The sequence below is a fragment of the Paralichthys olivaceus genome, chromosome 10, assembly GCF_024713975.1.
Source record: "Paralichthys olivaceus isolate ysfri-2021 chromosome 10, ASM2471397v2, whole genome shotgun sequence".
NCBI lineage: Eukaryota > Metazoa > Chordata > Actinopteri > Pleuronectiformes > Paralichthyidae > Paralichthys > Paralichthys olivaceus.
In genome coordinates, this window is record NC_091102.1 from 11,430,633 (window position 1) to 11,442,869 (window position 12,237).

The following is a 12,237-nucleotide window of genomic DNA, read 5'->3' on the forward strand; positions in this document are numbered from 1 at the left end:
TCCTCACTGATACCTGAGACCACCTCTGCATGTAATAAACTTAGTCTAGAGAAAAGTATGTAATGTTTGCTTTATTATATTTTAGCCTGCTTTGTTCCCCTTTGGCAATTTCTAACTTTATCTCGAAAAGAACATTGATACCATACCAGGTTGTATTTAAAGGGACCGCTTTGGTGAGAGAATGAGCTGTGATTGGTGGGTGGCTGACTATCGGTAGCTGACAGCTGAGCACATGACTCCGTGTCCGGCATGAACTAACGCGAAGCTTTATTGAGTGGGACACACACAAATATACATTTATATATGTGTGTATCTATGGGGTTGCAACTTATATATATATTTGAAGTATATGTGACATTGAAAAGCTTAATTATTACCATATGAATCAAAACCAATAATTAATATAACAAGACCATAGTTGCAGCCCCAGTTCGTAAAATTAATGAATGATCAAAATAAATTATTTGGCTTTCTTCAGAGTAAATTGCTTTTATGCTGAAGCTGTTACAAACACAACAAAAATATCTTTTATCAATACTTTGACTTGTTAAATTGCCCTTCTACAAAGCAATTAGAGAGGGAAACGAAGGGCTGCAGGTTCTCCTTTAGAATACAAAGGAAGAAGTAACTGTTAAAAAGAATTTGGGTCTTTGAGCACTTGGACACAGATTGATTAACCTTTATCTTTCAACCTGTCTCCTTTAGACATCATTAGCACGACGACACTCACAGGAAAAGATAACGTGAAACAACTAGGGGACATTGTGTATGTACATCTCGTTCACCTTGTCACAGTGTTTCACTTCAAACAAACTGATGGAATGCTTTGTGACGTGCCAATACACCGTATCAAGAAATATGACATGGTGCTAAAATGAAAAAGTCGTACACTATAAAGTATACAACAGCGCTGACCCTGGCCAATGTCACTGTAAGTAATTACAAATCCTGTCCATCCAATACAATTTATCTGAAGCCCAGAAAAAATGCTGCTAATTAATCTGAAATGCAGAAATGTCGTACAACTTAATGAAAGATCCATATTTAAGAACCAACATCAACAAACATTTTAACATCCTTCAGTTTTCCTGCAGTGTTTGTGGTATTTTATTTTAGGTTTACTATTAGTATATTTTAGTGGTATTTTGCTATAATATGTGACTCCTGAGCTGTTTTCACACATGAACTGAGGACTGGCCTTTTTCTGGAAATTTTCCAGTGGGGCTGTATTTGACAAACATAAAGGTCCAAGTCTGTCGCTCCAGCCAGTCCCCAAATATAATGTCCAGAGAATAAAGCAGGAAAAAAGTCCGGAAAATTCATGGCCAGAGAGAGGGTGTGTTGACACCTTTTTATATATATATTTATATACAGTCTATGGTTGAAACGCCGCAGATGCAAACTGGAAGCACAGAAATATCTCAGAATGAAAAAAAGGTGCCATACATGAAGAAGATTAAGACAAAGATGTCAACTTAGAAAGACACTGAGATTCAAGAGCTTTTGTCGATCAACAAAAACACAGTCCTTTCCACAGCAGAATTTATATATTATATTATATATTCTAATTCCCTGCCTCCTGTATGCTCTGCCCAGGTGCCATCCCTCGCCTGGATATTATAGAAATGTTCCTGTTGTGAACATGTGAAAGGCAAACAAAAAAAAAAAGTCCAGATCCACTTTATCAGAACAGTTGCATAACTGAAAATAACTCCAGTAAAGACAAAGCACAAAGCAGTTGAGGAAAACTTTTCCTCCCTGCGTTTCCTCCGTTGTCTGAAAGCTCAGTCCACAAAGAGATCATGTCCTGACTTGCAGCAAACACTGTGACTTCATGACCTCACAGAGCCATGCTAATGAAGCTGTAGTGAACGCAGTTTTAAACCAGGGGCTGTGCTTATACAGGCGAGCTGAAGAAACATGCTCTCAAAGTGGCCTCAATGACCAACATGAAAGAGTTTTACATCTCAATTCTCAGATGAATATTATTATATTGTTACTTATGCCAAATGTACAGTTATCAGTAAAACAACACTAAGCTTACTGAACATACAAAAACAAAATGAGCAGATGTAGACGCGCACATCATTATTGATATTGAGAGTAATGTTTATGTATTTAACAACGTGGGGCCAACACCAATACAATTTTAAGAGGTGAAGAATTACTGATAGTATATATCAGCATAAATATAAAGTATATATAAAGTATATATATAATACATTTGCATATTTTCCTGCATTATTCTGTAAAAAAATAGTTTTGGTATTGATACATCTACTGTATATTCCTGAGATTAAGATCTAATTTTACTGTTCACAGACAACTGTCATGAAACACTAAGGCGTCCATGTCAGGATCTACATGTACATGAGCACAATATGAGATTTACCATCCACTGCAAATTCATTTTCCGCCAGACCTGCAGCTTCTCCTTCTCTAAAGCTCACTAAGCAAACACAGGTTGAACAAACAAAAACTCTGCAGACCAGGATATTTAGGGGAAATTCATAAAATCTTCTATTTCAGCTAATTAAGATAATGGAAGCTGAAGTGGGGGAAGAAAAAAAGGAAACCTTCTAAAAGGGAGGGTGAAATCTAAATCAATTGTTTGAGTCATCATCATAAAAAATTGTAGCCTATTACATGAGTTCTTCACTAAAATCTTTATTCTGCAGCTAAGAGATTTATCTTTTATATTCTGTTGGGGAGTTTTTAAGTCAAACCGAAAAATGCTTTCCTCAATGAGCCAGCACTCAATGGTTCAAAGGAATCGACCAGGTGACCTCTGTAGTTATGACAAAATGGCTAGCTGGAGATTTAGTGCACGGTGCTGATCAAAACATAAACAAAGAAGCAGAGAAATGTCTATGATTTCTTGTGGTACTGCTCCGTTTACCTAGGCTTTCAGGAGACATGCACAAATATGGAAGAAATTAGTATTTGAGTACGGACAGAGGGCTCCAGCCTTTTACTCATGTATCGAACGTTAAGCATTACGATTTTTAAAACCATTTTCGCAGTTGACCATAGACATTTTAATGTGCTGAATATGTTAAGTGATGTGTCAAAGTTGTTTTTCTGCTGCCTACAGTCAGTAACTGGCCTGTAGGAAAGTTTTGTTTTTTTCTTTCAGTAACACCAGGCTGGTCTGCCCCACAACAGCTCGAGTTGACTGAGAAATATTCTGCTCAGAATAGATACTGTCATTTAGCTGGAGCACCTTTAAGATGAAAGTAAGAAATACATATTCACCTCAGCTCAGCTCTCAATAGGTTTCAAGACAAGGTCCCTTATCTTGTGCTGATATTACAGCAAATTGACCAATTAAACCAGGTCTCCTTTCCCTCCTCTGTCAATGCCTCCATCACCTCTTGTTAAAACCTTGTGCAGTGCCTTGTGTTTCATCATAATTAACTGATACTGTTATTGCCTGATTGAAAAATACACCACAAGGAAGCAAATAAGAAAGATACGTGTTTCCATCAGCTGCTCTCATTTAGTTCAACTTGCTGTGAGCTGTTTTTTTCCTCCCTTTCACACAAGAGCTTCAGTGAAGCAAAGAGAAGACAATTTTTCTCAGACACATGACATTACAACTCTGTATCTCTCCAAATAATCAATAACATCCCTCGTGTCCGCTGATTTCAATCAGGTTTTCTCATTAAGAACGTGAGAGCTCTTTCCCATCTTTTCTAGAGGCAGAACTGACGCACTGCCTGTGCCCTCCTCCCTATCATCGAACATGTGCTGCTTGCCAAGTTGCAGAGAAGTTGACCTTTCTCTCCTCTGAACCTCCTGAATAAGTTGTACTTTTGCCGAAACCAGGAGGGTGTCATTACATTACATCACAAAGATACACCATCTATAATTACTGAGTTGGTAAGGTGAAAAGGTTTTCATTAAGCAGCAGCACAAAGAATTTCAACGCTAACTTCTCCCAGAGGTCTCCACATACATCCTGAAATGAAAAGAGGAATAGTGCTCGAGGATTGTTTTGGAGACCCAACGCTGGTTTCAACTAAAAGCTCTTTTACAAGCAGCCAGTGCAGTGACGGCTCCAGTGCTTCAGGATATATAGATTCAGGACACTCACCCACTTCACTTGAACAACAAAACACAGAAATCAGAGTCGGAAATAATGTTGCACTAAGTGCATTGTGTTGTATGTTGCAGGACTGGAGTACTTGTCATCTGCCCAAGCTGGGGCACGTACATTTTCTGCAGTCAACACCGAGGCTCCACTTCAGTAATTGGCTTGGGATTTTGAGGAATATCAATTCCAGGCAGGCTGTTCTTTGTTAACTCTGCGCCTCTGGTACAGTGTCACCTTCACAGCCTGTCCTGTTGCTCTGTACTTCAGATAACACTGAGAACTCAGGCACCTCTTATTATTTTCTGTGATGGATCAAGGAAAAGGGATTCAAAGGCTGACTTCTCTGATCATAGTGCAGGGCGCAGCATAAACGATCAACTTAACAAAATTGTCAGTAAGGCAGTCGCAGAGACAAACACACACAGCTCACAGCCACACATGCACACAAAGACAATGCATCCAGTTTACTACCTTAATCTCTCTCTGACAGGTTCTGTTTAGTTTTCTAATGAACAGCTTTGTTTTGTTGACATGATGTTTTGTCACACTGGGCCATAAATGACACAGCTATAAGTCTGTTTATCACAGGTCGCTGCCTCTTTTTGCTTTTTGTATGCAAACAACTCAAAGAACACATTAAAGTTATATTCAAACAGTGAAAAGTCACAATCAGGGTCATTATTTCTGCAAAGACTCTCGCTCCGGAATACGTCACAAGATGCCTGCACACATATTGAAGATATTTTGGCTTCATTTTTGTACAACAGGAGGAAGTGAAGACGCATTGTCTATCTTTGCACATAAGCTGATTCTGCAACACAAGAAAATTTCTACTCAGCTTTGTCTCTGTGCCATTTTGCTGTTGTTGCTCATAATATCTTTGCACCTGCATTATACATGAGGTCCTGCTACATTTTGTCTAGTCTTGCACTAGACCGACATTGTGCATCAACCAAGCTGAAATCATTTTACACCTCTTTTATAATGACCACATAAACTGTTGAGGTGCCCGTGATATGGTTGTGGAAACTTTTTCCCTTCAAAATTTTCACTTCAATGGAAAGTCTTGCATTATTCAAAAGCTGGAGGAACAGCAGGTAAACATATTGTTGATGATCTTCATGCATAAAGCATCTAGATGGAGGAGAGGCTCGAGTGCCTGTGGTAGCAACTGTAACCGTCGATGACCCATAAGACTCAGCGTTTCAAAAGAATTCATTCTAAACAAGTGGCGAGATGCATATTCTGAATAACTGCAGCAAAAACACCTCTCAAATAAGAGCATCTATGAATTTTGAACAGTGGTTGCTGGTGTAAAACTACACATTTTGTTATGCTATGTGATACAAGCAGAATTCAAATGGTGGCAGTGCACACACATATTGTGTTTTTTGTTTGTTTTTGCCTTTCGGCGATAAAACAAAGCTGTGAAGGCTGGAAAAGGCAACAGGGAATTTTTTTGTTTCTTTAATGAAAATAAATTCAGTAACTCATAATATTAGAATAGAATCAGGTTAACAGAGGAAAACAGTGTGTGCTCTTGTTCTGCTCAATAAAACCAGCATCAGGCTACAGCAAAACCCAGTGAGAGTAGGATGCACTGCACAGAGATCAGGATGAGAAAATGTAAAAATGTTAAACTGGCTGATTTGTATCATGTTGCATGTTCAACTCATTCAAGCCAAGTGTCCACAAGCAGCATCTTCAGTGGGAGTTAAATGAGGGGACATGGCTCCAGAGGGACTAGATCATGCTGGTAAACAGAGAGCTAATTTATTCCATGACTGCATCAGATGACATTCTTGCCTTTACATATCTCTAAACTAATAGAAGTGTGTGGCAATTAGAAATAGATCCGTTCTAAACATTCAGTGAGCGGCATGTTCTCATGCCTGTGTGGGTTTTCTCCAGGTACCTGAGGCTTCCTCCAACAGTCCAAAGACGTGCAGATCGGGGTTAGGTTAATTGGGGACTCTAATTTGACTGTAGATAGATTAGAGTGTGAATGGTTGTTTGTCTCTGTGTGATACACTGGTGACTTGTCAAGGGTGTAAACAGCCACTTGCTCCAAAGGATTAGCAGTGCACAACAGGGATGTAGGGTCCATACAAGGCAACAACATGTACCTCTTACTTTACTGAGTGGGACTGAAATGTGTTGGATACCAGATGCTAAAGTTAAGAATAGCATAGTTGTTTAGGATAAGAGAAATATTGTTGTGATTGATAATCGGATGCAAACTCACCTATAAAGTGAGATGTGCATGTACTTGTGGAGCCCAGGGCGTACGACGCGTCTGGCTGGGTTCAGACACATTTTTTAAAATTAGATTCAGGCTCAGGTCGGTTTCTATCCTGTTGTGTGGGATATCTTAAAAAAATTTTTTACGCTTCATAAGCTGTAATCGGGGAAAACATCGGGCTTGGGTCTGATGCTGACACAGAAAAACAGAATGCCTGTCAGGTTCAGGTCGGTCAGGTTTGGACAGAAAATTACTGCATGTCCGTCCAGCACCTCTACACCAATACACTCTTGCTTTGTATGAGGAACACTAACAATGAAGTTCGGACAGCATCAGAACAACTCTATAAAAAAAGGCAAAGTGTCACATTAAATCAACTCATGGGTCAAAGGCAGTTCTAGACAGCACTTTGTTTAGTTTTTGATGGAGAAAAACTTTTGCTCTGTCTGCATAGATTTTTGATCTGGCTCATTTTTTTCTCTGGAGAGCAATTTGCTACCTCTGAATGTGTGAGCAAGTTTTTTTTCTAGTAAGTCAGAACTGTACAACCGTGAGGAAAATAAATCAGATTTGAGCCGAGGCTGGAGAGTGTTAAAGACTCCGCCGTCGCTCAGCTGAAACAGACTGTCATTCAAAGAGCATATGTGTTAAAGGATTACAACACAGCTCAGTTATGGCAGACTGGGGCCTCACACTGTGTCGACTAATGGAAACGTCTAGGCAATAATTCTGTGAGGCAAAAAATAGCGGCAGACGCAGAGCAGAAAACCATTAACAACCGTTAATCATTACACTCACACAGAATGAGTATTATTTTGCATTATTAGCCTATATTATTTTCTTTATAATGCATTATTCAAAAAATGCTTTCTTTCATTGAAACTAATTGCACTTTGACATTTTCTCCTGGTGCTTTTTTACTTTATTATTAGTAGCTCAGCTCTATAACTGTTCAGTTAAATTAAAAGAGGACAGCTGTAACATATCATATATACGCTGTCAGCAAACAGCTTTAGATGACTCAGTCTGTCTACACTGTATTTTAAAGACAAACACAAACTAACACAGTGTTTAATGAGTCCAACAAGTTACAGGAGAGAAGCTAAACCTTCAATTATCCGCTCTTATCTCAAAAACAGTGGACCTATAACTGTTTTTCTTGTATACAACAATCAACTCTCGCTACGTGTACGTTTCAGCTTAAATAATACGAGCCAAAATGTTCGCAGTCCCAGCATTAAGCAGTTTTTTGAAACTCTTTCCCATTTGCAGTTTCAGGGTCATGGCTTGTGCAGAGCCTGTCCAAGGCCCTTTTTGTCACTGCAATAAAAACTGCTTTGGTCCTCTGGTCACTGGGGAAATCAAGTCAAACTTCAAGAGGCCTGAGTTCAGACTCATTCCTCTAATAGGGTAGCCCGAATCCAGTCATGGGCTGGAATTGTTCCTCAATGCCTCCCGGTGAAATGCATTCCTTCACTCTCATATTTGTAACCAATAGACAAATGAAAAGAAAAATGCCCAGTACTGTGATTATGGTGTCTTTTCAAATCAGTGTTTGAATGAATGTGCCCATAACTACTGGTTAGTAGAATATATATATATATATATATATATATATATATATATATATATATATATATATATATATATATATATACATATACATATAAGTATATATACACTATATGCCTAAATATGGAAAAATAGAAGGAAAATACTGTCTTTAAATAGGCAAATATTTCACTTTGCTTATTCAAACTGCACAGTAACTTAAAATTCAGAGTCCGTTTTTAAAGGCTGATGCAAGACTGATGATATCAATTAATGAGCAAGACAAGAAGAGCATATAATACTGCATCTACTTGAATGTTCTATTTCACAGCAATGGTCCCTCACAGCAAAAAGCCATTAAAGACAAAAAGGAAAATTATATATACAGATTATCAAATTGTGTTGTTGCAGTTCATTCTGGGAAGTGGGAAGTGTCTAATTAATGAAAAGAAATGAGGATAAACGGTTATATGCCTCTGCCAAACAGTCAAGTTGCATGTCTGTCCTGAGTCACATAATATGTACTTCATGGGAACTTAATAACATGTATTGATTGTTTTTATCATAATTAACACAGTAATTCTTAAATTATGGCCAAAAATGAGGTTTGTCAGTGTGACTTTTGACCTTTGACCTCCAGAATCAATTAATTTATTTTTGAGTCCAAGTGAACAATTGTGCATAATTTGAAGAAATTCCTTCAGGGTGTTTGTGAGATATCACACAGACGTATTTTTCCATATACCCATCATCTTAATATTCTCACCTCTAATTCTTCTCCCTCCCTAATCCCTCTTCACACCTATGCTTCCTTTCACCTCCTCCATCCTCCCTTACTCCTCTGTACATTGCTCCCATCCTCTCCTCCTTCAGAAAGCGTCTGACACATGAGACAGATCTCTCACACTAAAGTCTCCCTGTTCCCACCTCTTTGATCAGCCGACTGCTCTGGTCACATTTTTTGAGTCCGGATGTATGAGCTAGTTGCACCTTAAAAAAACAAAGTTCCTCAATCCTGAAAAGGGAGAAAACATTCTTGTCTTGCATTCTGATATACAGTACATCCTTGGTTGTTTCTAATGGATCCATAATTATTTACTGTAAAATCTGTGGGAAGACTCCAGTGTGTGTTTGTGTGTGAAAAGCTTCACACATGTCAACCTATTATTAGCTAAATGAGCCCAGGCTGTTTTGGACAAGTAAATACTGTGCTATTGTTTGGACATGACACAATAGCTAGTATAGGCCTAAACTGCCAGGATGCCTCACATTAGTTTATGCCAAAAATAAAATTTTCTTTTTCACAGATTTGCAAGAACTCATCAACTAACACATTACATTTTATAAATATAAAATGTTTGCATCATAAGAACTTTTTAAATCTACATTTGCGTGTGGTTCTGGCACCAATTCTATTGATCTCATTTCTCCAAATTGCAACTTTTTCTTTTTTACTTGCTTTACACTGATCTATGTAATGATCCTTTATTTAAAACAAAATGCTCAATACACAGATACCTGAAGAAAATCGACAAAAGTGCAGATTTAAGACCAGTGTCACATTGGAACCAACACCGACTAGGCAAGACAGTACATTTAAAACCAGGGATTAAGGCTTCAGACTCCCTCGACTAATTACACCTTGCAGAAATGTGATTAGGGAGAGCAGTCACAGTAAGCAGGGCACAGACATAGACCTGCAGTTATGGCAGGACCACGATAAGAAGCCAACAAAGAGACAGACAGTCTGGTACAAATCACTGCTCACCGTCTACTGGTGGATGGACATGTAATGGAAACCATCAAGGGGTTAAATGAGAAAGAGGATTAGCGTCGTATCCAGATAATGGTCTAAAATGTCCTGGCAACGGCAGCAGGAAGAAACACAGATCCTGGAGACGACTCACTCACTCTGGACTTTTCACAGTATTTTCATCAAATCGTTTGCAACACAAGACGCACAATGAGATTTTAAGGAAGAGAAATATAATTGTGTGCCTCAAAGGGAGAAAAATGAAGGTAAAATTACTAATGTATTGATCTTGCATCTCTAAAAGATGCTAAATGGATTTTCAAGATTTTATGTTTCACTCAAATAAGTTTAAATTCACCTCTATTTTCAGGGAGATTTTCATGCATGTCTTAACTCAAGGTTGCATTTCTTCAGACATAACTCTTTCCTGTCCAAATATAAATGTTTTTATTAAATATTAGAGATTTAAAAAAAACATATTCACTGAAATTCCAACACAAAACACCACTGGGGAAGATTTTTGATCCATTTTCAGAAAAATATCAGAGCATTTATTTTTCATTTTCTGTGTCTAAACTGGACATCTCAAACCACACATCTGACTTACTGAGCATTATCCATTATTGGACCTCCAATAAATAATACTTAACATCTTTCAGAAGCATTTTTACAGTTGAACTATTTACGCTCTGGCTTGTGGGAACATTTAGTTCACGTTCATTTTCTATGCTCCCTCCCCTGCCAGAGAGGGTCGAGAATAAAAAATCCCATCAGAATGAATAAATACATCTGATTAAAGTTTGATGGGCCACCGTGTAACTTGGCCATCTGCACCGCCCATCGTCCTGGGCAACCTACGCATTTCCACAAAGGTCCAGGGGGGTGACAGCTCCACTGTGCCACATAGGACGGAGCTCAGTGAATGAGCCCCAAACTGCATCACCACAGACCCAGACAGGTAGATTATCACAGGACTAAAGCGGCGATCACAGCCCTCAACAACCGGGAAGCTGCGGATGAGCGCACGGAAGCACCAGGAAGGACAGATTATTGTCTGAGGCGCAGCTACTACAACAGTGCAGCAATTACAACAATCAAAAGTAAAGCCATCCCTGCTCAGGCTGCCACATTCCGCAGGATGAGAGAGGCTCAGCCCGCAGCGCACACGCCATGATGGAGAGGAGGAGAGAAAGGGCATCGCTGCTGTGCCTACCTCACTCAGTGTCTCCATCCCACTCAGGCTTGTGGTCCTTATGCTGCTGCCGCCGCTCCAACATCCTCCAGCACTGTTGTTCCACGGTGAGGAGGGGGAGCACAGGGGAAACGTGATGGTAGTGGAGTCGGGCTGACGCGCAGCCTGACGAGGCGTAGACGGCCAATCAGAGAGTAATCCGATGGATCCCTCACCAATCCGCTCAGAGAGGAAAAGTGCGGATCGTGTGTGGACACAAGCAGCAGGGTAGATTGTCTCTGTGAGAGGATTTCACTCAACTCCGGCCAAGTCAAACCAAAGATCACATTCTATCTGCTGTCCGGCTGGAAACATCTCACAACACAATCAATTGAGTGCAGGGGTCTTTAGTTATGTACTTTAAGTTATTTCAAAAGAAGCAGGACCTTTCTAAGATTATAGATGCATCTCTAAAACTCAGTATGTTCAGTAAAAGGTTTTAGACTGTGCTAAAAGGCTAATGCGAAATATGGAATAAAAATTAGAGTAAAGAAGAAATATTAATATATTGATATATTAAACTAACATATATTTATATATACATAGACACATACACAGAAATTTACACACATACATATAATAGAAATATAAAGGATAAAACACTCAATGTGTATACACAAAGAAAAATATAACAGCCTAATCTATGCAATTTATGTTGTTTACATAAGTATATAGGCTATATATATATAAATATATATCTTTATAATATATAAAAATGCTAAAATGTATACTTTGTGCAATATTTTCAAATCAGTATTCAAAGGTAATGTGTAAGGTAAATGCAGCATACAACACCCCTACTTTAAACATTACCTTAAACAAAGCCTTATTTTTACTTACACGCTGAAATACTAATCCTTCCATATGAATTCAAATGTATATTTTGCTTTGCAGTTGTAAAGGTGTTCAGACTTGACAAATTGTATGCTAAGCTCGTGGACTACCACAGTGAGCAGCAGTAAGAGGATGAGTGCCCACATTTGGTCATTGGCTTATTTTAGACTGGCAGTAAAAAATAATTTACCGTGGGCTTTCCACTGCTGCTATATATCACACTGCATGTGCTTAAGCTGTCCCTCATCCTCCTGCCTGTTAATGCCCAATTTCAAGTTTTCTTATAGGCTACATACAATTGGTTGCCTGCTGAAGGCACACCTGCAGTCTGAGCTCCAAAACCCCCCCTCAGGGGTGGGGATAGCTTCTAAAGGAGATTATACTGACGGTGTGAAAGGGATCTGTTGACCTGACCCTGTCTACTGTAGGCAGCTTCTGTCAGATACACGCCTGACAAGTTCTGTGACAGCTCGTCCTCTTTGTGTTTGATATGGATGAACTCTGGAGATGGAGTGACAGTAAACAGTTCC

The 12,237-nt window shown here is 39.0% G+C and overlaps 1 protein-coding gene across 1 annotated transcript in view; it reads right to left on the reverse strand.

The window, feature by feature from the left end:
• The window catches only part of b3galt1b (UDP-Gal:betaGlcNAc beta 1,3-galactosyltransferase, polypeptide 1b), a 42,425-nt gene extending 30,266 nt beyond the window's left edge, over positions 1-12,159 (reverse strand). The window contains exon 1 of the mRNA XM_020089855.2: positions 10,856-12,159. The gene's annotated coding sequence lies outside the window, so the exon portion shown is untranslated. The remainder of the gene's footprint in view (positions 1-10,855) is intronic.
• Between the last annotated feature and the right edge of the window lie 78 nt (positions 12,160-12,237).